General features: G+C 42.8%; 1 protein-coding gene across 15 annotated transcripts in view; it reads right to left on the reverse strand.

Moving 5' to 3' along the window:
* Nucleotides 1-27,573, reverse strand: part of ASPRV1 (aspartic peptidase retroviral like 1) — a 112,463-nt gene that overhangs the window by 72,421 nt on the left and 12,469 nt on the right. For 6 of the 15 annotated variants that reach the window (XM_019794852.2, XM_034659280.1, XM_034659289.1 and 3 more), the window contains exon 1: nt 448-571. The exons of 4 other annotated variants lie outside the window; for them this stretch is intronic. The gene's annotated coding sequence lies outside the window, so the exon portion shown is untranslated. Of the gene's footprint in view, nt 1-447; nt 572-7,698; nt 7,834-20,902; nt 21,079-23,843; nt 23,906-27,573 lie in introns of those variants that run through there. 5 more of the 15 variants (XM_034659285.1, XM_034659283.1, XR_004624952.1 and 2 more) reach the window with 4 other exon arrangements.

The raw sequence follows: 27,573 nt of genomic DNA on the forward strand, positions 1-27,573 counted from the left end.
ATGTTCATGGGAAGTCTCTCCACCCAACACCCCCTCTTGGAATCATAAGCCTCCATCCCCATCACCCTCAGCTGCTTGTCTTCTCAGTCAAAACTGTAAAGAAAACAAGGTGTTTCTTTAGGGACCCAACTTATCTTTCCAGGGCCTTTATCTCAAACTCAATAGTGTCTCCTTCCTTTCCCTATGACTAGGGCAGAGTGCCCTTTCCTCTCTGACCCTGCCTTAGTCCAGTTCTCAGAAATCAATCACAGCCACTCATTCACACCTCCACTTACATGACCAAAATGCTTCACAATCAGACCCCTTCCTGGAGTCTCATTTTCAATAGTGTCTCAAAGACTTAAATCAAGGGAAATAAATTTCATTTGTTGAATTCCAAGCACTAGGAAAGAGCTGAAGCAAGTCTTCGAGCAGCAGCACACATTCTTGGTGCCCCTGAAACTCTACCTCTTGATAGTCCAGCCTTGTCTCTTCTTATTCCATCACCTGACACGCTCAAGCTGTCTCCTCTGCCAGCCCAGAGGCCAGGCTCTCCTGGACCTGGGCCAGCACCCAGTGCCATCTGGTCTCCCTTAGAAAGGCAAAAGAGAGACACCTCTTGTTTACTCAGTAATAATTCACTGTAATAGTCACATAACAGTTGTCACCAGCTCCAGTACATACAGTAAGGGCACACCACACCCTCACCTCTGCCCCCATCATGGCTTACTCCTTGGGACATAATCAACAAATTTTATTTGGAGAATAGGACAAGGCCTCCTAAGGAGTACACCAGAGTTACCAGTGGTGTTTTGACACTTGTGGATTACACTGCAATGAAAACTTAGAGGTAAAGAACAAAGGCTTTTTTTAAATCCTCCCCTAGAGCCAATTGGTATCCTTCCCACATATGTTGTTGCAGCATCTCTATATATAGAACCCAGCATTCTATAAACAGGATGCTCTGGCTGAACACGTCTCAACGAGTAAAACTGTGAGGTAGAAGATGTCATCTCTCCATCTTCTCTTCTTTCCCTAAATCTTGTCAGAGACAGAAGAGCTCTGTGAAAACAGCATGGGCTTTGGAACTGGACAGACCTGAGGAGAAATAAATCCTAGCGCAGCCTTTTATTAGCTGTCTGACCTTGAGCAAGTTACATAACTTCTTTGACTCTGAGCTTGCCCATGTGCAAAAGTGAAGATGATACTTTATTGGTTTCCATTATGATAACTAAATAAGAAAATACATGAAAAGCATCTAATACATGCCTGGCTCTCCAAGGATAGGAGTTTGTTCTCCCCCATCTGGCTTATTGTGCACCTGGTGCCCTAATGTTACTCTCTGGCTGTCCAAGGCCAAGGTGTGTGCCCCACACAAACCTAACCTTCTTTTCCTAAACCCTATCAAAGTTCCCATCCCTTAGAAGAACTGATCTAGGGGTGCCTGGGTGGCTCCATCAGTTAAGCATCCGACTCTTGATTTCAGCTCTGGTCATGATCTCTGGGTCCTAGGATCAAGCCGCACATCAGGCTCCCTGCTCAGCAAGGGGTCTGCTTGTCTCCCTCTCCCTGCTCATGCACTCTCTCTCTCAATAAATAAGTCTTTTAAAAAAAAAAAAAGAACTGATCTAATCACACCACTAAAAGGAAAGCAATTCTGATGAAATGAATTCAAGTAAAATGTGTATGATATTAATCCTATATTAATTCTGTGGGGGAGGGGGAGGATTTCTACATTAAAAAGAAAAGCTAGACGGGTACCTGGCTGGCTCAGTGCACATGCAACTTTTTTTTTTTAATGATTTTTTATTATATTATGTTAGTCACCATACGGTACATCCCCGGATTCCGATGTAAAGTTCGATGCTTCATTAGTTGCGCATAACACCCAGTGCACCATGCAATACGTGCCCTCCTTACTACCCATCACCAGTCTATCCCATTCCCCCACCCCCTCCCCTCTGAAGTCCTCAGTTTGTTTCTCATAGTCCATAGTCTCTCATGTTTCATTCCNTCATTCCCCCTTCTGATTACCCCCCCTTTCTTTATCCCTTTCTTCCCCTACCGATCATCCTAGTTCCTATGTTCCATAGATGAGAGAAATCATATGAAATTGTCTTTCTCTGCTTGACTTATTTCACTTAGCATTATCTCCTCCAGTGTCATCCATGTTGCAGTAAATGTTGAGAATTCGTTCTTTCTGATAGCTGAGTAATATTCCATTGTATATATGGACCACAACTTCTTAATCCAGTCATCTGTTGNGGGGCGCCTGGGTGGCACAGCGGTTGAGCATCTGCCTTCGGCTCAGGGCGTGGTCCCGGCGTTCTGGGATCGAGCCCCACATCGGGCTCTTCGGCTATGAGCCTGCTTCTTCCCTCCCACTCCCCCTGCTTGTGTACCCTCTCTCGCTGGCTGTCTCTATCTCTGTCGAATAAATAAATTTAAAAAAAAATCTTTAAAAAAAAAAAAAAAGAAGCTTTTTATCCTGATGAAGTCCCAGAAGTTCATTTTATCTTTTGTTTCTCTTGCCTTTGGAGATGTGTCATGAAAAAGGCTGCTCTGGCCGACGTCGTAGAGGTTGTTGCCTATGTTCTCCTCTAGAATTTTGATGGACTCCTATCTCACATTGAGGTCTTTCATCCATTTGGGGTTTATTTTTGTGTATGGTGTGAGAGATTGGTCAAGTTTCATTCTTTTGCATGTAGCTGTCCAATTTTCCCAGCACCATTTATTGAAGAGACTGTCTTTTTTCCACTGGAAGTTTTTTCCTGCTTTCAAAGATTAGTTGCCCAAAGAGCTGAGGGTCCATTTCTGGGTTCTCTACTCTGTTCCACTGGTCTATGTGTCTGTTTTTGTGCCAGTACCGTGGCTGGCTCAGTGCACATGCAACTCTTAATCTCAGGGTTGTGAGTTTGAGTCCCACACTGCGTTCAGAGATCACGTAATAACCGTTTTAAAAATTTAAAAATTAGGGGGGCGCCTGGGTGGCACAGCAGTTAAGTGTCTGCCTTCGGCTCAGGGCGTGATCCCGGCGTTACGGGATTGAGCCCCACATCAGGCTCCTCCACTATGAGCCCGCTTCTTCCTCTCCCACTCCCCCTGCTTATGTTCCCTTTCTCGCTGGCTGTCTCTATCTCTGTCAAATAAATAAAATCTTTTAAAAAAAAAATTTAAAAATTAGGGGTGTCTGGGTGGCTCGGTTGGTTAAGCATCGGACTCTTGATTTCAGCTCAGGTCATGATCTCAGGGTGGTGAGATGCAGCCCCGAGTTGGGCTCCTTGCTCACAGTAGAATCTACTTGAGATTTTCTCTCTCCTTTTCTCTCTGCCTCTCCCCTCACTCGCTCTCACTCTAAATAAAATCTTTGTAAAAATTGTAAGAAGAACTAGAAATTCGAATGAAAGAAAAGACATCTAATCATGAGGTTCCCCTAGATCATAGGGGACCAATGTCAGCCTCTCTCTCCACAGGCATGGCCCACATCACTCTGTGCTGAAGATGAACCTCAGAGCTATAGGACCACAGCTCAAATTGCCGAATATCACACCTCAAATCAACAGGTCCAGAAAAGAACTTGGGAGCCTTGGCTACCGTGTCTGCTCTGGCCAGCACACACCACTTCCTTAGCCAAGAAGTTACAGAGCTGCTTTTTTCCTAGGAGGTTTCCAACACTATTTTAAGCTCTTTGAAATGAAACAGCAACAGATTTGATTACGGTCACAGACTCGGAATAGCCTGTAGGAGGCCTGGGCTCTATGCTTCCAGAATCATACCTTGCTTCTCTGAATGGTTTCAACAAAGCCAGATTAATACAGGTGGCAGAGTGGGACTACATCTTAACTTCTCAGTGATCCAGGAAAGAGGACCACAGGAACATTTCTGGACTTTCCACATATAGGATCACAGAAGCAGGTTATTACAACTAAAAATGGCCCAAGTGGAATCACTTGGCACAATGTGCTATGCTGACTGTAAGTCACAATTCAGCATGGAAGCTCTCTGAGGTACTCATTAGCAGTGTGCATGCTCTACCTGACTTTCTTGGCAAGCCCCCAGGGAGCCCAGGGCACTTAGCCTAGGCTGGGGTCTCAAGAGCCAGACACCCCTCTGGGGTCAAAGGGACTGGCTGGCAACTTTAGCAGATGGACTAAAGAGGAAGTGAAGGTGAAGTCAAGGGGAGAAAAGGATTGGTCCAGGCAGGATTATCCAAAAGCATGTGCTTAGAGAACTGGCAAAGCAGGGACAGTAATAGCAAATGTTTTAAATTATACTTATCTAATTAGTCACCATGGTAAAAAACAGAATTTTGCTCTATTTTCTTTATACTTCACTGGATTTCCTTACACTGATTTTGTGTTTGTTTTTGAAATACATACTGAGGGGCGCCTGGGTGGCACAGCGGTAAAGCGTCTGCCTTCGGCTCAGGGTGTGATCCCGGCGTTACGGGATCGAGCCCCACATCAGGCTCCTCCACTATGAGCCTGCTTCTTCCTCTCCCACTCCCCCTACTTGTGTTCCCTCTCTCGCTGGCTGTCTTTATCTCTGTCAAATAAATAAATAAAATCTTTAAAAAAAAAAAATACATACATACTGAGGGCTGAAATTTGAGGGACATCATAATCTTTCTATTGCTTAGGCCTCTGAAGTTTTTAATCTGGTCCTTAGCTTTATCAAGAAGGAAGGAAAACCAGGATTCCAAAGCTTCAAAGTCAATATTCAATTTTTCATTCAATAAATATTTCTTGAGGGGCTAGAGAAGTGTCAGGTCTTTGCTCAATCCTGGGATACAGCAGCAAACAAAACAAATATAGTTCCTGAGTTCCTGGAGCTCAGTCTAGTGAGAGTTGTTAAGAATGAGAGCAGGACTGGGGTGCCTGGGTGGCTTAGTGGTTGAGCGTCCAACTCTTGGTTTCAGCTCAGGTCATGATCTCGGGGTTGTGGGATCGAGCCCCACCTAAGGCTCCATGTTCAGTGCAGAGTCTGCTTGTCTCTCTCCATCTTCTCCTCCCTCTGCTTGCACTTTCTGTCACTTGTCCTTCTCCCTCTTCTCCTCCCCCTGTTCCTGCTTTCTCTCGCTCTCTCAAATAAATAAATAAAATTTAAAAAAAAAATCAGAGCAGGATCCAAAGCAAAAGGTTTGTATTGGAAAGTAGGCAAGATTCTGCAGCCAGCAATGGGATGCAGAGGGAGGAGATCCCTTCTGGGATGCCAGCAAAAGAGGCCATGGGCAAACAAGGAGCTGTTTAGGGGGATGGACTGGGTCAGATAATATCCTTATCCACCCCCCACTCACTTTGGCAGAGAAGAGAGCCACAGTAATGTGTTGGGTTTATCAAGAACACGTGACCAGGGCCCTCAGAGTCAATGCAGCCATGACGCTGCTCCTTCTCTGCTCACAGCCATGAACTGTGATATGTGCCACGTGAGCTATGTGTGACATCCTGAAGCTCCAAAAAAAAAAAAAAAACAAACAAAAACACAAGACTTGAGTTGTCTACTGACAGGAATTCTAGGAAGGATAGCAGGCCAGAAACGCAAAGCATAAAAATAACTGCCAGAAGAAGCTGAGTGATGCTCTCCACAAGTGTCATCCACGTTTCTCTGACATTGCATGGAAATGAAAAACAAAAGCCTGATTTCACCTGGAGGTGTGGGGCCACGAAGCAACCTGCTGAAATGATCAGGCTACAGCCAGAAGCCTCAGAGAGGAGTTTCTCCTTTAGGGCATGAAATGGGCAAGAATGGGGAAAGGCTGTGGCCTGCTGTGTTAGAGAAGGAGCCATTCCAGCAGCTCGGTCCCAGCACTACCAGAAGGTGTGACGGGCATGGTGAAGATGCAGAGCTGACAAGAGCAACATCAGGAACTTCAGAGTAAGTGCCCGGCCAGCAGAGCAGTGGCCTAGACAGATCGCAAAGTATCTGATCTCTCTGGGCCAGTTTCCTTATCTGAAAATGGAGATAATAAAAGAACAGGTGTTGGTTTCCTAGGGCTGCTATAACAAACACTACAAAGTGGGTGGCTCCAAACAAAAGACATTTATTCTCTCACAGTGCTGGAAGTTAGAAGTCCAAATTCAAGGTTTCATCAGGGGAGAATCTTTCTTTGCCTCTTCCAGCTTCTGACCGTTGCCAGTAATTCTTGACATTCCCTGGTTTGTGGCAGCACAACTCCAATCTCTGCTTCCATCTTCGCGTCAACGTCTTCCCTCTATGTATCTCCCTCTTCATATAAAAACACCAGTCACTGGATTAGGGCCCATCCTAACCCACTATGACTTTATCTTAACTTGATTACATCTACAAGGATCCTATTTCCAAATAAGATCACATTCATAGGTTCTGGGTGGACATGAATTTTGGGGAGGACACTATTCAACACAGTACAGAGCACCAATCTCATAAAAACTTTATATATGTAAGGTGCTTGAAACAGTTGCTGGCACATTAACATACACCATGTAAGAGTCAGCTACCCTTCTTTGACGTCTTTGGCAGATGACAGCTGCCATGGGATATATGAACACTGTTATATAGGAATGGCTCTCCCTCCATCATGAGTCAGAGGGAAGAACCTGATGGGAGGAGAGTTCCAAAAAGAACTGATGAGGGCACAAGTAGAACACAATGTGTTCATTACCATTCAATACCCCCTCATCAATACCCTACCAATAGTCTCAGGCTAGAGTGAGGAAATATCCACTACAATCACTTCATTTGTTTTTTAAAAACACAGAACTTATCATTCCAAACTAACAATGGCCCCTTCAAAGCAGTGCTCAAGCTAAGATGCATTTAGAAGGAGCCTCCAGAGAACAGGCAGCGGAGAAGCTACACTAGTGAATGCAGCAGTTCAAGGCTTAATCAAGCTGTGAGTTCTGATCCTAAACTGCTTTACACAGCATATCCATCCCACAGCTTAGCAACTGAGTGACTGAGTCCAAACATGAAATTCATTCTCTGAAATGGAGATCCTCTAACTCTAGGATATCTTACTTTCAGATTAGGGGAGGGGAGAAAAGATTAAAGGCTCCTAGTCTTTCTTCTTTAACAAATAGGTCTGGGACAGTACACAACTGAAAAGAAATAGAGCTAGATCTCAACTGCTATCTTCATATCAAAATAAATTCCAGATGGATCAAAGACTTAAAGATTAAATTTAAAGATTTAAATGTCCACGTGTGCACACGCGCGCGCGCACACACACACACACACACACACACACCAAGTACTCAAAGAGAATGAGTATTTTTTACATTTTTGAGATAGGGAGACATGCCTTTTCTAAATACTGGCCTAGCACCAGGAAAAACTCTAAGAAAAAAGATGATTTTGACTACCTAAAAATGTAAAGTTTCCCAAGAGAAAAAAATTGCATAAATACAGACAAAAGATAAATGACAAACTAGGAACAATTCTGCACTATATATTATAGTCAACACTTTACCTCTTGTAAGTTATTAAGAAAATATTACTGGAAAATATGCAAAAGATATGAATAGGTGACTCAAAAAAATATAGACATGTCCAAAATACATTTGAAAAGATATTCAATCTTTAATATAAAAAAATATATTAAGTTGTACTTATTGAGTGACATGTCTCCATTACTATTTGAAGCATTTTACTTAGATTGACTTATTCTTCCTGAAACAGGTGCTATCATTACGCTTACCTTATCAAAGTGAAACTGAGAAAGACATAAATTAAATGACTTACCCAAAGTCACACACTAAGTGGGTGAGTCAGAATTCAGGCCCCAGCAGGCTGGCTCCAGAGTCACATACCGTATCACATTACATCTATCAGTCACATTCTTAACTACCATATTAAAGCGACAAGACCACTTTTCACCTGTCAGATGTGGAAGATGAAAAACATACAACCCAGTATTATTGACAATGTAGGCAATCTCATGTGCTATTGGTAGAAGTTAACATTCTTAAGGATAGTTGGTTCCATGAATCAACATTTTAAGTGTGCATATCCCTTAACTGAGCCATTCTATTTCTTAGAATTTATCCTAAGGAGATAAGCAGACAAGTGTACAAAGATTATATACAGGGTGTTTATCACAAAATGTGCATAATAATAAAATATTGCAAATAGGGGCACCTGGATGGCTCAGTCAACAGAGTGTGCAACTCTTGATCTCAGCGTCCTGAGTTTGAGCCCCACATTGGGTGCAGAGATTACTTAAAAAAAATACTGCAAATAAAAAGTCCAACAAATACACCAAAAGTCCAACAAATTCATTCATTCAACAAATATTTATTGAACACCAACTGTGTGCCAGGAACTGTCCTATGTAACAGCTAGAGAGCAATGAATAAAAAAGAAGAAAAAAAGGGGCATCTGGGTGGCTTGGTCATTAAGCGTCTGCCTTTGGCTCAGGGCGTGATCCCGGCGTTCTGGGATCGAGCCCCACATCAGGCTCCTTTGCTGGAAGCCTGCTTCTTCCTCTCCCACTCCCCCTGCTTGTGTTCCCTCTCTCGCCGGCTGTCTCTCTGTCAAATAAATAAATAAAATCTTAAAAAAAAAAAAAAGAAGAAGAAAAAAATCTCTGTCTTCATGGAGTTTACATTCTAGTGGAAGGTGTTGGGCAATAAACAAATTAGAAAAGTATATAGTATATCAGGTGGTGCTAAATGCTATAGACAAAAATAGAGGAAAGAAGGGAGATAGGAAAGAAAGAGGGTTTGCTACAATTTTAAATAAGGGAGTCAGAGAAGTCCCCATAGATAACAGATAAGATAAACAGATTAAATACTAAAGAATAAAAAGCATTATGGTACATCCACACATTGAAATATAATTTACCCATTTATTCTACATGCATTTACATAATAAGGTGTCTACAACATCACTGTGCGTCTCTCTCTGTCAAATAAATAAATAAAAATCTTAAAAAAAAATAAATAAATAAAGGTGTCTACAACAAACTACAAAAGGAGAAAAGATTCTCACCACACACACACAAAAAGCAGGGAACTATGTCAGGTGATGGATGTGTTAACCATATTATGATAATAATTTAAAAATATATGCGTTTCAAATCATATTGTACACCCTAAAGTCACACAATGTTATATGCCAATTATATCTCAATAAAGCAGGGGGAAAGGTGAATAAAAATTACAAAATGGTATAAAGAAGAAAAATGGTATTAAGATATGATTCCATTGATATGAAATTACATGTATATATATGCTTATGCTTTAAATGGGATAGAGGAACAGCACAGAAAGAATTTGATAATACCAACCAAGGGTCCAGGCCGACTGCCAGACAAGTGGTACTGGCAGCCTTTTACTCATCCTTCTCCCCACACCTACACTTTCATTTATTTATTTATTTGGGGGGGAGGGCAGAGGGAAAGGGAGAGAAAATCCCAAGCAGGCTCAACACCCCGAGATCATGACCTGAGCTGAAATCAAGAGTCAGACACCCAACCAAATGAGCCACCCAGGCACCCCTACACTTTGTTCCAGAAAGGATTTAAGGACCACAAATCCACCTACCCCTACGAGTTCTTTAACTCTCCCCTTCCTTCCTCACCCTTCTCCCTTCTCTTTCCAGATGCCAGGCCAATGACAGGAGAAAAGGACAAAAGCTTAAGATCAAGGCAACCTAAAGGGGCCCAAGAAGGATAGAGGGAAACCTCCATACACCTGGATGGGATTCCTTATTTCAGCACACGGGAAACAGATCCTGGGATGCATACTTCCTCCTTGCAGATCTGTAAGATTTGAAGCAGGGCTGGGGCACCTGGGTGGCTCCGATGGTTGGGCGTCTGCCTTTGGCTCAGGTCATGATCTCCAGGTCCTAGGATAGAGTCCCATGTCAAGCTCCCAGCTCGGCAGGGGGCCTGCTTCTCCCTCTCCCTCTGCTGCTCCCACTGCCTGTGCGTTCTCTCTCTCAAATGAATAAATACAATCTCAAAAAAAAAAAAAAAAAGGACTTAAAGCAAAGCTATCTAATTCAGATTCCGTGTTTCACCTCCTACTAAACCCCAAACGGCTTGCAGGGAAGCCAGGGGTAAGACTGACTCTCAAAGGGAAGTGACAAGCCACAGTAGGCTGGTGTGTGCACACAAGTGCCTACATCTTCCTAGGAGCAGAAAATGACACAGAGCTGAGCTCATTTTACTCCCTACTTTATCCCTTCCTCCATAGCTACACCCAACAAGCTATCCTGGCTAAGTTAAACTCATGTCCAATCCCATACACTCACCACCTTGCATGACTACCCTAGAGACTCACAGCCTTCCCCAATAAGATCCTCAAGTCTACGTCCCTACCAAGAACGGTGCCCAAGGTGACGTTTTCAATCTGGGGTAAGGTTTTGAGTAATCTGGTGGACAGGGTCCAGATATATTTGCTGTCAAATATGTGGAGCCAATTACACCTCTTGCCTGAGCATAAAGCTGCCAACAAGGAATTGGCAACTTCCCAAAGGTGGAATCCACGTTGCCATCCCCTATTTAGCCTGAGAGTAGGAGGCACATGAACAGAGGCAGGGGACCTAAGGAAAGACTTAACAGTTCCAAAATATTTCTCATATACTCTCTGTCACCTCTTGGATACCAACAATACACAAGGCCCAGTGTTAAGAGTTTTCATATATTCTCACCAAAAATGACAAATCACTTCGATCAAACATTCATACCACATGCTACTAAATTTAGGAAGTCTAGGGCACACACAGGTCCAGTTGACCAACTGACAGCTGAATACCCAAGCTTGAAATTAGGAACAGGTCAGAAATCTGAGATTCTCCTCAGGGTTGCAACACAGAAGTCTCATTACACACCATTAGGTCAACAGCCTTCATGCCCCGTTCCAGCTTCTGCTCTTTCCTGGGCTTTCAGCAGGGAACATCCCTCCAACACATACACACACATACATACATACACACACACATACACACACACACACACACAAAATCCTCCAACACACTTAGTATACAAGTGGAAGAAATTCTTTACTAGTAAAGAGAACAAGATAAGTCAGAGAAAATCCAAAAGCATCATCTCTTTGACAGGGGAGTCTCTTTCTTTCTCTCCACCTCTCTCTTATCATCCTTGAATATGTAGTTACTGAGCAACTTCTATTATGCTGTTACTGTAAGATATAATCATAAGATATGCCTCCCACCTTCAAGAATTTACTCCATTTGGAAAAACAAAATCAACACACAGGAAATATGTTATCAAAAGGAGCTCCAAGATTTCTAGTGCATGAACAGGAAGAACAGAGATAGACAAATAGTGGGGTATCGTGACATACACAGGTATCTTCAATTTCAAACACAATCTCAGGGGCGCCTGGGTAGCGCAGTCGTTAAGCGTCTGCCTTCGGCTCAGGGCGTGATCCCGGCATTGTGGGATCGAGCCCCACATCAGGCTCCTCTGCTATGGAGCCTGCTTCTTCCTCTCCCACTCCCCTGCTGTGTTCCCTCTCTCGCTGGCTGTCTCTCTGTCACATAAATAAATAAAATCTTTAAAAAAACAACAACAACAACAACAACAACACAATCTCCCCTTTTTTTGTTCCATTCTCAGGAGAGATGTGTTTCACTTCAAGAAAAATGTCACATACAAAAATTCAAATATATTAAGTTAGGGATCATTCACTAGACAAAAAGGATCTTCCTTCTTCCTCTTTCCTGTGAAGTTTAGCGAGATACAACTTAATGCCTCCACAGCCCGTCACTGTTCACACACACACACACGTGCACACACACACACCCCACACATACAGACACACACATTCAACTTTTCAGGATCACATTTATAGGGTAAAGCAAAGTACTTAAAAAATTTATAAAACTTGGGGTGTCTGGGTGGCTCAGCAGTTAAGCATCCAACTCTTGATCTCTGTTCAGGTCATTATCTCAGAGTCATGAGACTGAACCCCACAATGGGCTCTGTGTGCTCAGTGGGGAGTCTGCTAGAGATTCTCTCCTTCCCCTCTCCCCCTCCCCCCACTTTCTATCTCGCACACATGCACAATGTCTCTCTCAAATAAATAAATCTTTAAAAAAAAAAAAAACAAGCAAGAGGTAATCTGGGTATAATAAGTAAATAGAATCCTCCCCCTTTTTCACACAAACACCACTAGTAGTATGCCACAAACACTTTTCTGCACTTTGCCTTTGCTTTCTCTTAATAACGGATCTTAGAGATCACTCCCTATCAGGGTGTGAGTATGTATGTGCCTGTACGTCTCACTCTTTTTAACAGCTACATAATATGGCAATATCCACTACAATTTATTCAACTAGTATCTTTTTTTTAAGATTTTATTTATGGGGCACCTGACAAATAAAATCTTAACAAAGTTTTCAGAAAGATTTGACAGAGAGAGAGAGCACAAGCAGGGGGAGCAGCAGGCAGAGGGAAAAGCAGGCTCCCTGCTTAGCAGGGAGCCTGATGTGGGACTCAATTCCAGGACCCCGAGATCATGACCCAAGCCGAAGGCAGACGCTTAACTGACTGAGCCACCCAGGCATCCCTATTCAACTAGTATCTTAATGATATATAGTAAGATGTATTTTTAAGCAAAATATGTTAAAGACTATGCACACCAATTTTGCATGTTTTTCCCTCAACAAAAATGTTCAGATTTAACTCTTTATATATCCTCCAAGCAATTATTAATGATCACTGATACTTGCTTTGGTTTGAATTTAATAGTATTTCACCTTGACTCATTTCTACTAGGGTATATATTGACTGTGTCATTGTCACACCAAAGATGATCAAGGAAACACATGAAACACGTATTGTCCCCTGAATATTCTGGTCACCCTTTACTCCATCATCTTTATAAATAGCTTGTTAATAGTATATCTTTTACTGTGTTTAACTATAAGGAAGTGTTAAGACAAATAAATAAACTCTACACACACACACACACACACACACACACTTTCATTACCCAATTAAAAAGCAAAAAACATCTCTTTCACTTCGGCGTCCCTGGGTCTGCTGTTTGGTTTCTTTTAGATCACAGCAAGGTAGAATGAGTGAGGGCTCTACAGACACGCTGGGGTTGGAATCTCAGTTCTGCCATTTCCAAGTTAAACCACCTCGCAGAGCTTCTGGCTTATCATCTATAAACCAAGGGCAATATCATCTATCTCTCATACAGCTGAAATCACTAAACAGGGAAAGAAGTCCATTCAAGAGGGGTGCCTGGGTGGCAGAGCGGTTAAGCTTCTGCCTTCAGCTCAGGGCGTGATCCTGGCGTTATGGGATCGAGCCCCACATCAGGCTCCTCTGCTGGAAGCCTGCTTCCTCTCCCACTCCCCCTGCTTGTGTTCCCTCTCTCGCTGGCTGTCTCTATCTCTGTCAAATAAATAAATAAAATCTAAAAAAAAAAAAAAAATCTTTAAAAAAAAAAAAGAAGTCCGTTCAAGAGAACCAAAGTGCTGTCTCTATTGAACCAGCACTGCCTGGAGAAGTCAAAGACTTGCTTAGAGAAGTGGACAAGGACAAGAAAAAAATCTGACCAGCTGATGAGAGAAAGGGTGCTTCCAGCAGAGGCAACAACACATGCAAAGGGCGAGAGCAAGTTGTGCAAGGCCACAAAGTACCCACACAGCTACTGATGAGAAGGTGAAAAATAATTTATAGTCAAAAAATACTTCCTGAGTGACTCTAGGTACTAAAGATACAACCATGAGCAAGAAGGTCCCTACCTTCATGGAACTTATAATCTAATAGGAGAGAAAGACAAACTACTAAAAAGCAGTAAGTGGTCTAAAGCAAATGAGGTACGAAGATAAGAAGCAACACGGGGCTGCTTTGTATAGACCTGGCAGAAAAGACTTCTAAGAGGAGATAATGTTTAACTGACACTTAAAAGTAAGGGATCATTAATAAGGTGAAGATCAGGGTAAAGATACGAGTTTTAAGCAGAGGCTATAACACTACAAAGGCTCTGAAACCAGAGAGTAGAAGAGGAGATCAGGAACTACACGCAGGTGAAGGTGTCACAGGAGATGAGAGAAGGGCTTGGGATAAGACTTGAGAAAAAGGCAGGGACCAGATCTTCCTCGATCTTATAGGCCACAATTTGTGCCAAATTCTGTAAGACTGTTTATTCCAATCTAAGACAGTTGGACTTGATCATATAGGTAACAGGAATGCAACAGAGGACTTGAAAAGGAGAGTTGGGTTGTCTTACAGGAGGATAGTGGCAGCTGTGTATAGGGTGGCCACAACCCGGCATGAAGACAGCTTGGGAACCAAATAAAGACCACCTACACTAGGACAGGGTCAGTGTGCACAGGAAAAGAGATGCACCCTAGAGAAAATCTGCAGTACAACCGGTAGCCTTCAGGGTCCACGTTCTAGCCTGTTTTCTGAGTCCAAAGTCAAAGCTTCCTGTAAATCCCAGAGTTACTGACCTGCCATGGGTTAGTCATTAAGGCCTGTACACCTCATCTGGCTCTACATCTGCTGTGGCAATGAGATGAGGTGCCGGTACATAGAGACAGTTATCCATTATTCCCACTGGATGACAGACTAAGTTTCCTAGGAATTTTAAATTCAAGTAAAGGGTTCAAATCCTCTTTCTTTCCCTTTAGGGACAGGAGGTCAGTGGAGTCCTCTATGCCAGTTTCTCCAAATATGGTCTGCAGATGATGCCTGTAGTCAGAGTCATCTGGGAGACCAATCAAAATGCAGATTCCTGATTACCACCTTATACCTACTGAATCGGAAAAGCTAGGGAGCAGAGGTCGGGAATTTGCATTTTACTTTATTTTTTTATTTTTTTAAGTAAGGTCTACACCCAACGTGGGGCTCAAACTCACAACCCCAAGATCAGGAGTCACATGCTCTTCTGACTGAGCCAGTCAGGCACCACCACGAATCTGCATTTTAAGTAAGTATCCAACACGCCCCTCTTTTGCCCCCATGGGTATTTCTGATGCATTAAAGCTTCAAAATCATAGTTCTACAAACAGGACTAATGGAGGAGGGCCCTCACTTGAAGTTGGCTGACAATGTCAAAATTAGGGCACTATGTAGAACCAAGAATCAAGCTGGACATGGAGTAATCTAGAAAGAGAAGTCAGAATGTATTATGAAATTTGAAACAGAAAATAGAAAGCAAGGACATCAGAGCAGAAAATAGAAGGCAGGGGCGCCTGGGTGGCACAGCGGTTAAGCGTCTGCCTTCGGCTCAGGGCGTGATCCCGGCGTTATGGGATCGAGCCCCACATCAGGCTCCTCTGCTGTGAGCCTGCTTCTTCCTCTCCCACTCCCCCTGCTTGTGTTCCCTCTCTCACTGGCTGTCTCTATCTCTGTCAAATAAATAAATAAAATCTTAAAAAAAAAAAAAAAAGAAAATAGAAGGCAGGACATCAGAGCATGAGGCTTAGGGAAAAGAGGGGTCAAAGGCAGGGAACATTCTTGAGGGAATCACTAACTACAGCCATGATATCTGGCTCTCTTAGGCTGGTTTTCCCAGCAGAGCCCTAATAGGAGAGTGCAGATGCCTTGCCTCATGGAGGCAATGTGACTGGGCTTAGACTGCCCAAGACATGCACACCATCAGTCTATCCAACCTTCAAAAGAGAATATACCTCTCTTCAGTAAGTACTGTTCCTATCCCCATGATTTCCCCTCACCAAGCACCCACCATAATGCCAATTACCAGTCAGTCTGTAGAAGACCTCCAGGCCACACAGAAAAATATACAGAACACCTCTAAGGGCTAATGACAGGCACCACTTACCAAGATTCTCTACTTGGCACATTAAAGCACCCTAACGCTGCCATAAATTCAAGGACCATTCCAGGTCAGAAACTTTGAAGCCCACTGCCCATACACCTTCAGATCCTACATCTATCCACATCCAGCCAGTCTTCCACTACTCCTACTATGCCTCACTGATAGAATCCCACCCTATATTTTACACTCCTATGTCTTTCCCCAAAATTCAGACAGAAATCCACAGATTGAGTGAGGCTAGGCAGAGTCCTGAATTCCCTGGGCTGCTGAGGCCAGCTCCTACGCATGGTTTGGTGGGAGGAGGTACAGCCTGAGGGAGTGCTCACCCTACCTGGAGGAATATCCTCAGCCTACCTAAGAGGAGCACCAGGATTGCTACAGGCTTCTATACAGGAAACTTCTTCAAAAATTAGCTAGTTAAACCTGGTATATTTAAAAGGGAGCGGAATTTGAAGTGTGGGGAAAAGTACAGTAGGATTTCTGAGGATTTGACTTTCAGATAATTAACACATAAAATACAAAGTAATATGCAATCTAGCTCAAACCTTTATATGTCAACTACCTGATCCTTCTTCTAATCCAAAAGCTGGTTCCACACTAAAGAAGTAAGAATGCCAAAAGATGATTTAAGTAATCCCCAAGATTATTTATGGCCCTAATCGTGAACTGCTTGCCCTATCCTTTCTTACGCTCCACCCATTATCCTGATTCTCTAGGTTTCTGACTTAATGATTCAGCTTCCTGTTTCATCTTTGCCTCACCTTATCCCTAAGGCCTTTTGCTTCCTTCCTTGCTTAGAATTCCACTCCACTCTCAGTTATTCTGCCATCAGCCACTCAGAGTAAATAACCTGCCTACCCAGATCCCCAACTTTTATCCTCAGCACTCATGCCCCATTCATGGGCAAGTCCTCTCTGCCAGGTACACTGATTTTTATGAATATGTCTCAGGGAGAGACAAGTGTATTTGATGATTCATTTCAAGCATGTTAGACAGTTCATCCAGGCAAACACTGGAATCACCAAAGATGGAAAAAGGAGAATGACAATGAGCCAGGGCCAAATGACTAGATCTTACCCTGACATTCGAAAGTGTACCTTCTTAGCCCTCAGTTGGTACTCTGGGTAGTCCTACCCAGCACCCCACCTCAAGAGATGCTTCCAGTTCACAGCAGTTACAACTAAGAATAAATGGTGAGCAAGACATAGGCCTTTGCCCAACAAAACTTACCATCTAGTGAGGGAGATAGATAATTACAGTATGTATAATCAAAGGTAATGCATGTAGAGCTGTAAGACTAAGAAGGGCAGTCAAGTGACGTTACACCTAAGCTGAAACTTGAAGGCTGAAGAGGAGATACCTAGGCAGTGGCTGGGTACTTGAGAAAAAGTGTTCTAAGTAGAGGGAACAGCATATGCAAAGGTCTTGCAGCAAGAAAACACATCTAAAGAGATGGGATGAGCTGGGGGATGGAGAGGCCAAAGCAGAAGGTGTCCTGAACCAGAAGATACTACAGAGACCAAAAAGGGCCTCATAAGANCTGGCTGTCTCTATCTCTGTCAAATAAATAAATAAAATCTTAAAAAAAAAAAAAAAAGAAAATAGAAGGCAGGACATCAGAGCATGAGGCTTAGGGAAAAGAGGGGTCAAAGGCAGGGAACATTCTTGAGGGAATCACTAACTACAGCCATGATATCTGGCTCTCTTAGGCTGGTTTTCCCAGCAGAGCCCTAATAGGAGAGTGCAGATGCCTTGCCTCATGGAGGCAATGTGACTGGGCTTAGACTGCCCAAGACATGCACACCATCAGTCTATCCAACCTTCAAAAGAGAATATACCTCTCTTCAGTAAGTACTGTTCCTATCCCCATGATTTCCCCTCACCAAGCACCCACCATAATGCCAATTACCAGTCAGTCTGTAGAAGACCTCCAGGCCACACAGAAAAATATACAGAACACCTCTAAGGGCTAATGACAGGCACCACTTACCAAGATTCTCTACTTGGCACATTAAAGCACCCTAACGCTGCCATAAATTCAAGGACCATTCCAGGTCAGAAACTTTGAAGCCCACTGCCCATACACCTTCAGATCCTACATCTATCCACATCCAGCCAGTCTTCCACTACTCCTACTATGCCTCACTGATAGAATCCCACCCTATATTTTACACTCCTATGTCTTTCCCCAAAATTCAGACAGAAATCCACAGATTGAGTGAGGCTAGGCAGAGTCCTGAATTCCCTGGGCTGCTGAGGCCAGCTCCTACGCATGGTTTGGTGGGAGGAGGTACAGCCTGAGGGAGTGCTCACCCTACCTGGAGGAATATCCTCAGCCTACCTAAGAGGAGCACCAGGATTGCTACAGGCTTCTATACAGGAAACTTCTTCAAAAATTAGCTAGTTAAACCTGGTATATTTAAAAGGGAGCGGAATTTGAAGTGTGGGGAAAAGTACAGTAGGATTTCTGAGGATTTGACTTTCAGATAATTAACACATAAAATACAAAGTAATATGCAATCTAGCTCAAACCTTTATATGTCAACTACCTGATCCTTCTTCTAATCCAAAAGCTGGTTCCACACTAAAGAAGTAAGAATGCCAAAAGATGATTTAAGTAATCCCCAAGATTATTTATGGCCCTAATCGTGAACTGCTTGCCCTATCCTTTCTTACGCTCCACCCATTATCCTGATTCTCTAGGTTTCTGACTTAATGATTCAGCTTCCTGTTTCATCTTTGCCTCACCTTATCCCTAAGGCCTTTTGCTTCCTTCCTTGCTTAGAATTCCACTCCACTCTCAGTTATTCTGCCATCAGCCACTCAGAGTAAATAACCTGCCTACCCAGATCCCCAACTTTTATCCTCAGCACTCATGCCCCATTCATGGGCAAGTCCTCTCTGCCAGGTACACTGATTTTTATGAATATGTCTCAGGGAGAGACAAGTGTATTTGATGATTCATTTCAAGCATGTTAGACAGTTCATCCAGGCAAACACTGGAATCACCAAAGATGGAAAAAGGAGAATGACAATGAGCCAGGGCCAAATGACTAGATCTTACCCTGACATTCGAAAGTGTACCTTCTTAGCCCTCAGTTGGTACTCTGGGTAGTCCTACCCAGCACCCCACCTCAAGAGATGCTTCCAGTTCACAGCAGTTACAACTAAGAATAAATGGTGAGCAAGACATAGGCCTTTGCCCAACAAAACTTACCATCTAGTGAGGGAGATAGATAATTACAGTATGTATAATCAAAGGTAATGCATGTAGAGCTGTAAGACTAAGAAGGGCAGTCAAGTGACGTTACACCTAAGCTGAAACTTGAAGGCTGAAGAGGAGATACCTAGGCAGTGGCTGGGTACTTGAGAAAAAGTGTTCTAAGTAGAGGGAACAGCATATGCAAAGGTCTTGCAGCAAGAAAACACATCTAAAGAGATGGGATGAGCTGGGGGATGGAGAGGCCAAAGCAGAAGGTGTCCTGAACCAGAAGATACTACAGAGACCAAAAAGGGCCTCATAAGACATATGAAACTGATTTATAATTCACTTAACAAGTATTCATTGAGTACCTACAATGTACCAGACATTGTTATACACAGTAGAAATAAAACAGTGAATAAAACAGACAACATCCCTGTTCTCAGAGAATTTAATTCTACTTAGAGAAGACCAGAGGTGCCTGGTTGGCTGAGTCAGTAAAGCATGCGACTTTTTTTTTTTTTTTAAGATTTTATTTATTTATTTGACAGAGAGAGAGACGGCCTGCAAGAGAGGGAACACAAGCAGGGGGAGTGGGAGAGGAAGAAGTAGGCTTCCAGAGCTCCCAGCAGAACAGGGAGCCTAACGCAGGGCTCGATCCCAGGATCCTGGGATCACGCTCTGAGCCGAAGGTAGATGCTTAACGACTGAGCCACCCAGGTGCCCCATAAAGCATGTGACTCTTGATTTGAGGCTGGGTGTGCAGCCTACTCAAAAAAATAAATAAATAAAAATTAATTGGAGGAGACTACTTAAACAAATACATGAATAAACTAGAAAAATATCACATATTAATAAGTACCATGGAAAGAATTAAAATAGGTGATGTGATAGAAAGGATATGGGTGGCTACTTCAGAATAATTAGGTGGTCAGGGGAAGGTCTCCCTGAGGAAAGGACATTTAAAAACAGATCTCTCAGGGCGCCTGGGTGGCTCAGTCGGTTAAGCGTCTACCTTCGGCTCAGGTCATGATCCAGGGTCCTGGGATGGAGCCACATCGGGCTCATTGCTAAGTGGGGAGGCTGCTTCTCCCTCTCCCACTGCTGCTACCCCTGCTGTATGTTCTCTCTCTCAAATAAATAACATCTTTAGAAAAAATAAAAAACAAAAATAAAAACATATCTTTTTTTTTTTTTTTAAGATTTTTTGATTTCTTTATTCGACAGAGATAGAGACAGCCAGTGAGAGAGGGAACACAAGCAGGGGGAGTGGGAGAGGAAGAAGCAGGCTCATAGAGGAAGAGCCTGATGTGGCTCGATCCCATAACGCCGGGATCACGCCCTGAGCCGAAGGCAGACGCTCAACCGCTGTGCCACCCAGGCGCCCCTAAAAACATATATCTTAAAACAAAACAACAACAAGAACCACCCCTCAAAAAACAGTCATTCAAAGATCAAGGGAAAAAGCATTCTAGGTGAGGGTGACAATTCATGTAAAAGTCCAATGGCAAGATCACTGAAGTTTTTTAAGCAGGAAAGTTAGACCATGATCATTCATATATATTATAAAGATCACTCTGGCTGCAATGTGCAGAGTAGAATAAAGGTGGGGAAGGATAAAATCAAGACTAGAGGTAGAGATGAAAATGTATTATGTACACTAAGATAAGAAGAACCCAACAACAAGGATGATGATGACGACCACCAACGTTCATGTACACTTACTGGGTGCTGATCTATTGTTTTTAAGCATTTTACATGTAATTCATTTATTTAATACTCACAAGTACTCTATTTTATAAGTCATAAAACTAAGATACAGGGTAGTGGCAATGAAGAAGGAAAGAAAGCAACTGGATCCAAGAAACACTAGGGAAGAAAAATTCCAGTGACAGGCTGGTTGCTGGCTGTGGGAGAGGAAGCGAAGTCTGACAATGACTACAAGCCTTTGGGCTAATAACTGCGTGTTGTTTACCATGTGGCAGGACACTGGATGAGGAGCAAGTAGCAGGAGGCTGCATGGTGGCGAGTATGTAAAACATCCCCGTGATGCTGGTCACATGAGCAGCTGGACACTGTGATCTGGAGAAAGATGTGAGCATCATCCATATGTAGATGGTTAAGTGGAGCTGTCAGAAAGGTTGAGATCACCTAGGAAGAGCGTGAGAAAAGAAAAAAAAAAGGCCTAGGAACATAATGCTGACACTTAAAACACAACAAGAATCCTTTATTTAAAAAAAAAAAAAAAGGAAATACCTTAATAGCTCTCAATAGGAAAATAACTAAATACAGCAAATCTACACTATAAAATATTATACAGTAGCTGAAATCAATGAGAAATATCTTTATGTACCAATATGAAATATTGTTAAGGCACCTTACTGAATCAAAGAAATACCAAAATGATCCATAAAATGTGACCCCGTTTGTATAAATAAATAAGACACAAAAATAATACTTTTCTGGGTTCATACATACCTATGTAAACACACAGAAAAAAGTCTGGTATGTACAAATGCCAAACACTAACAGGTTACCACCCCTAAGGAATACAAAACTAACTGAAATGGGTGTGGGGAGAGCAGGAGAATTCAAAATATCTACAGATTTTAATTTTTTTTAGATTATATTACTACATTCCCTATAAAATTAAAGACCAATTTTCCAAAAAATAATGGGAATCTCAGGGCACCTGGCTGGCTCAGTTTGTAGAGCATGTGATTCTTGACCTCAGGGTCATGAGTTTGAGCCCCCACCTTGGGCACACAGCCTACTTAATATAATAATAAGAGGAATCTTCATCCCCTCAGTTTTGCTGTGAACCTAAAACTGTTCTTAAAAATCTCTTAATTTTTTTTTTAAATGGGAGCCTACAAATGGGAGAAAAGAGGGAGCCTACAAAGGATATCTTTTGCTTCAGATGTTAAATTTTCTCTGTCTCTTCCACCCCCAATGGCCTTGGTGTTCAGATCTTAAGGCTTCCCAACTATTAACATGAAGCTGCCTAATTCCATGTCTACCCTGAATCACTAGACCCAGGCCAAGCCTGACCACCAATCCTAGCCTGGGCCAGAGTCCCAGGAGGAGAGGTCAGACACCAAAGTCTTAAACAAACATGGGAGAATGAGGGTCACCTGACTGGCTCAGTCAGTAGAGCATACGACTCTTGATCTCAGTGTTGTGAGTTTGAGCCCCATATTGAGTTCAGAGATTACTTAAAAAAATAAAATCTTAAAAAAAACAAAAACAAAAAAACACCATGCCAACCTCAAGGACAGGGATCAGGTGGCCTTGCTGGCCAGTAAAAGTCTCAATGGAGAAAAGGTATTTGAAGGTCTACAAGTAGCTTTGCAGTACTTAAGGATGTGGCTGAGGGACAATCAGGAAAATCAGGGGGAAGTGGTATGGGGTGAGTTAGAGAGCCAGTACTGCTTATAAAGATTCCAAGTGAAGTGCTGTAGTATAGTAGAAACCAGTTTCACAACACAGGGAAGAGGGGAAGCCAAATTCTGTGAAGGGGTTGGGGGCACGAAATGGGGGTATGTGTGTCTAGGGTTACCTAGAGGAGTCACTTCACTCAAAGCAGCAATTCCAGGAGGCACAGTATAAACGTTCTGGAGCAACAGAAAGAAGCCAAGGACTTGGCTCCTTCCTGAAAAGAAAGGAGGTTCTAAAAAGGAGGAGAAAGGACACTGAAACAATGTGTTTCCTTCTTCAGTAAACCAAAGGCAGCAAGATCATGGCAGATCTCTGATGACTGTACTCTTTCAACTGTCTAAGGATGAAAGACAACATATTTGGTCTACATGTTTTCCTGGTTACCCAAAGAAAAAGCACTACCTGGGCCTTACCCAACAGCTGATTCACCATCAATTAGTCTATATCACAGCCTGCTGAGCCTTACACTTCACACAGTCACATACCAGACTCTAGAAAAAAACAACCTGGTGTGAGCTGTCAAAGTCCTCTCGGTACCTGACCTCACCCTCTGGGGTAGGTTTCATTTCAAAACTGAAAGGGACTGAGAGCTGGGGAAATCCAAAGATCAACAGAGCCAGAACAGGTGGTTCCCAACAGAAAAGGGTCCCAGGCTGGAACTCAAAACAGAAACCAGACCACTGATAAGACAGTTTATGATGTCTGTCTCCAAGCCTTCAGATACTTACACGTTTTCCAATATTTACAACAGGGCACGACCATGCTTATCCAACTCCTGACAATTAGATATCTAATTCTCCAAGTGTTCGATCAACTTCCTGGCTTTATTACGTTTTAGAGCTCTGGGGTAACTCTAGTAACTGGGATACCTTGTGAATTTTATAGTCCTTCAAATGGACCACAACTTTTTTTAAAGATTTTATTTATCTATTTGTCCTAGGGGGCGGGAGGGGCAGAGGAGGAGGAAGAAAGGCAGGGAGAAAATCCCAAGCAGACTCTGTAAAGTGGGGCTTGATCCCATGACCCTGAGATCACGACCCGAGCAAAAACCAAGAGTCACACACCCAAGTGACTGAGCCACCCAGGCACCCCAAATGGGCCACATTTTAATTGTGATGAACTTTATCATCTCTTCCTCCTTCTTCATCTCCCCATGAACCCTCAGCAAAATTCCTGTCTCACTAAAAAATTTCCACGTTTTTCATGATGGCCCTCTCAACAGAGCAATAGTCAATACAATGAAAGTCTAGTTCATCAAAAAAATCAACTTATTTGCTTGAGGTTCACTATTAACTAGCTGAGAGATCTTGAGAAAGGCACTTACCCTTTCTGGACTTGGTTTCTTCATCTGTAAAGTAAGGAGGTTGGAAACAGATGGAAGGAAAGCAATAAAACTTCCTTGAATTATGAAAAGACAAATTTTCAAGTCTAAACAGTTCAGCAAGCGCCAAGGAGAGTTATTTTAAAAAGACACACACCTAGGGACGTCTGGGTAGCTCAGTCGTTAAGCGTCTGCTTTCAGCACAAGTCATGATCCCAGGGTCTTGGGATGGAGCCCTGCATTAGGCTCCTTGTTCAGCAGGGAGCCTGCTTCTTCCTCTCCTGTTCCCCCTGCTTGTGTTCCCTCTCTTGCTGTCTGTCAAATAAATAGATAAAGTCTTAAAAAAAAACAAAAACAACACACACCTAAAGCATATCAAGATGAAATGCTAAGCAGGAAGAAAAAATTTACAAACTTCCAAAGAGAAAGAACAGGTAATTACTTACAAAGGAAAAAGAATCCTATTGACACTGGACTTCCCATCTGTATCACTAGAAACTGAAGGCAATAGAAAGTTGCATATAGACTTTGTAGTGACTAGAACTACTATTTGAGAATCCTAAACCCAGCCAAGGCACTATGGTAAAATTCAGGAGTACCTGGCTGGCTCAGTTGGCAGAACATGCGACTCTTGATGTCAGGGTTGTAAGTCTGAGCCCCACATTGGGTGCAGAGATTACCTGAGAATAAACTCTTGGGGCAGCTGGGTGGCTCAGTTAGTTAAGCATCCAACTCTTGATTTCAGCTGGGGTCATGATCTCGGGACCGTGAGACTGAGCCCCACTTAGGGCTCTGCGCTCTGCTTGTCCCTCTCCTTCCTCCCACTTGGGTGGACACGCATTCCCTCCCCCCACCTAAAATGGATAAATAACATCTTAAAAAAAAATTAAAAAATAAACTCTTACTATACACACGCACACAACTGGACATATAAGGACCCTGAAAGTACCATCCATGCCCCTTTTCTAAGAAAATCACTCAAAGAAAGAAACATCCTATTCAAATTAATATTTAAAACTGGAGCAAAGCTGGGAAAGATAAAGTGTACACAAGGCATGTTTTCCCTCCCCCAAAAAAGACCTTTTAATGAGGTTGTACGAGATGACTTCTGACGCCCTTTCCAAGTATAAACAGAAACTGTCCTATACACAATCATCCCTGGAAGTCTGGGTTTGAGTTGTTCATCACCTAGTGGCCTGATGAAGTAAATGCAGTTTTGTCAAATGCCCGGATAAACTTCCAGCCATTTTGTGAGCTCTGACAGCATGTAGCTCTGACAGTCTAATGTTCTAGAGATTACAAGAGTAGGAGACTGCAAACCCTCCAGACTCATATACAATTGTAGAGACTGAGCTCACTATCCATTCATTCTCCAAAGATGTGGAAAGGGCCCATATTTTGTGCCTAACCATAAGAAGTGAAGCATAGATTGTTGTTGCAAGGCTGTACTTGCAAAGCAGTAAAAAACAGAGATTGCTTTTGTGCAGACCAATCCAAACTGAAAGCAAGTTTAAATGCTATGAGAAAACTGCAAAATGCCTTATAAATAGGAAGAGTGTATTCAAACATTCACAAGACTGGCACGTGAAAGATGGATTATATTTACCCTGTATGGTTCCAGGGAACAGGCCTAAAACTGATGAGAAGTCATCTTAATTAGATTTCAATTCAAAACAAGAAATAATATCTTACCAAAGAGAGCTATTCAAAATATAATGGGATTCCTCAAGAAGTGATGAGTTCCCCAGCAATGGAAGCATTCAAAAAGAACTTGGGTGATCATGTGTCAGGGGGATAATGGAATGCATTCCTGTAACTGAATGGCAGACAGGAGACAAGGAGATTGACTGTTACCTCAAAGGCCCTTTCCAACTCCAAGAGTCTATCATTCTAAATAAAACAAAAAACAAACATCACTGATAGAGTCCTCCCTCTGCTTTTTTTTTTTTTTTCAATTCCAACCAGGCAGTACAACACAGGGGGCTGGATATCACTTTCCACTTGAATAACTACAGACAAATTCTTTAACTTTATTTGCCTCACTTTTTTTTTTATTTTATTTTATTTATTTATTTGGCAGAGAGATAGACAGCCAGCAAGAGAGGGAACACAAGCAGGAGGGAATGGGAGAGGAAGAAGCAGGCTCCCAGCAGAGAAGCCTGATGTGGGGCTCGATCCCAGAACGCTAGGATCACGCCCTGAGCCGAAGGCAGACGCTTAACGACTGAGCCACCCAGGCACCCAGCCTCACTTTCATTATCTGTAAATTTAGAACAGTACTTATCTCATAAGATTACTATGAAGATTAGGTAGCAAACTTCTTAACAAAGTAGTAACATACAGAAAGTGTATAAAACTAGGAGCTTGTAAAGGAAAGGTAGCTGGAGGGGGGCGGGTAGGGGAGGGTGGAAAGTGAAACCTAAATGTGCTGCTTGTTTTAGTTATCTGTACCCAACTCTCAATCAAAGCATTCCTGACTGTTGCTGGCCAGAGGCTAGGTTCCCTAGGCAACAAGCCTCAAAAAAGAGCCCAGACCTACCTTCTTCAGGAAGGCAGTATTCTGTCCTGAAACCTGGCATTCTCCCTTGCACAAAGCAGGGTCCCTAAAACCTCACAAATACTACCACTCCAAAATCAAGGAGCTGAGCAAGTATTATTCTCCTCACTTCAAATGATCAATCAGAACATCAGAGTTAGAAGGGATCTCCGAGACCACCTAGAGCGACACTTTTGTTTAATGAATGAGGACAATGAGGCTGAGAAAAGTCAAGTCCTGGATGTGGCAAGTTGATGACAAGGTTAAGATCACAGGCCTCCTTATTTCTAGCCCAGTAGTCGAAAGCTTCCCGTTTTTCAGATGGGAAAAATAGGACTGGTCCTACAAAGCCATCTGCCCCATACTACATACTTTAGACAGGTAAGAAAAGAACAGAAATGGTAGAGCGTAGAGGTTAAAAATGTGGACTCTAGAGCCAGATCGCATATTCAAATCCCAGCACTGACTATGTGAGTTTAATCATGTTTCCTAACCTCTTTGTTTCTACAAAATAGGGATAAGAGTGACTACCTTATAGGGTTACATTAAGGAATAGATCAGATAACCCATGTCAAATGCATGGCACATAAAGTGCTCAGTGTATACACTGCTCTGCTTCTCATCATTACCAGTTGTAATGGAAACACAATCGTAGTAACAAAAGGACAGGAGAAGCTCTTACTTAGGCCCAAAAGCAGTAAGATTCAGCTCCATTTCCTGGCCCCAGCTAGGGAACACTCAACCCCTCAGCAGAAGACCATAAATGACCCATCGCTCTTTCATTTCTTTGGATCTAGGGAAGAATCACTTCAGAGAATAACCAGTACATGCCATGGTGATAAGATGCTTAAGATCACAAATAAAGTTTATGTAGGTCTGAACCCAGGTGTGATCTTCAGATCTATGCTCACCTCAAGTTCGACAAAATGCAGTTCATGTCCAATCTCTTCTCTTCAATCCATGATGGTGGTACAGTATAATGGTAAGAAAACAAGAGCACTGGACAGAGTGCCTGGCTGGCTCAGTTGGTAGAGCATGCAACTCTTTTTTTTTTTTTTTTAAGATTTTATTTATTTATGTGACAGAGAGATAGCCAGCGAGAGAGGGAACACAAGCAGGGGGAGTGGGAGAGGAAGAAGCAGGCTCCCAGTGGAGGAGCCCGATGTAGGACTCGATCCCAAAACTCCGGGATCACGCCCTGAGCCGAAGGCAGAGGCTTAACGACTGCACTACCCCAGCACCCCGAGGGCATGCAACTCTTGATGTCAGGGTAGTGAGTTCTAGTCCCATATTGGGTGTGGAGACTATTTAAAAGAAAAAGGAGGGAAAGGAAAGGAGAGGGGAGGGGAGG

This window comes from Ailuropoda melanoleuca, chromosome 4 (genome assembly GCF_002007445.2).
Source record: "Ailuropoda melanoleuca isolate Jingjing chromosome 4, ASM200744v2, whole genome shotgun sequence".
Taxonomy (NCBI): Eukaryota; Metazoa; Chordata; class Mammalia; order Carnivora; family Ursidae; genus Ailuropoda; species Ailuropoda melanoleuca.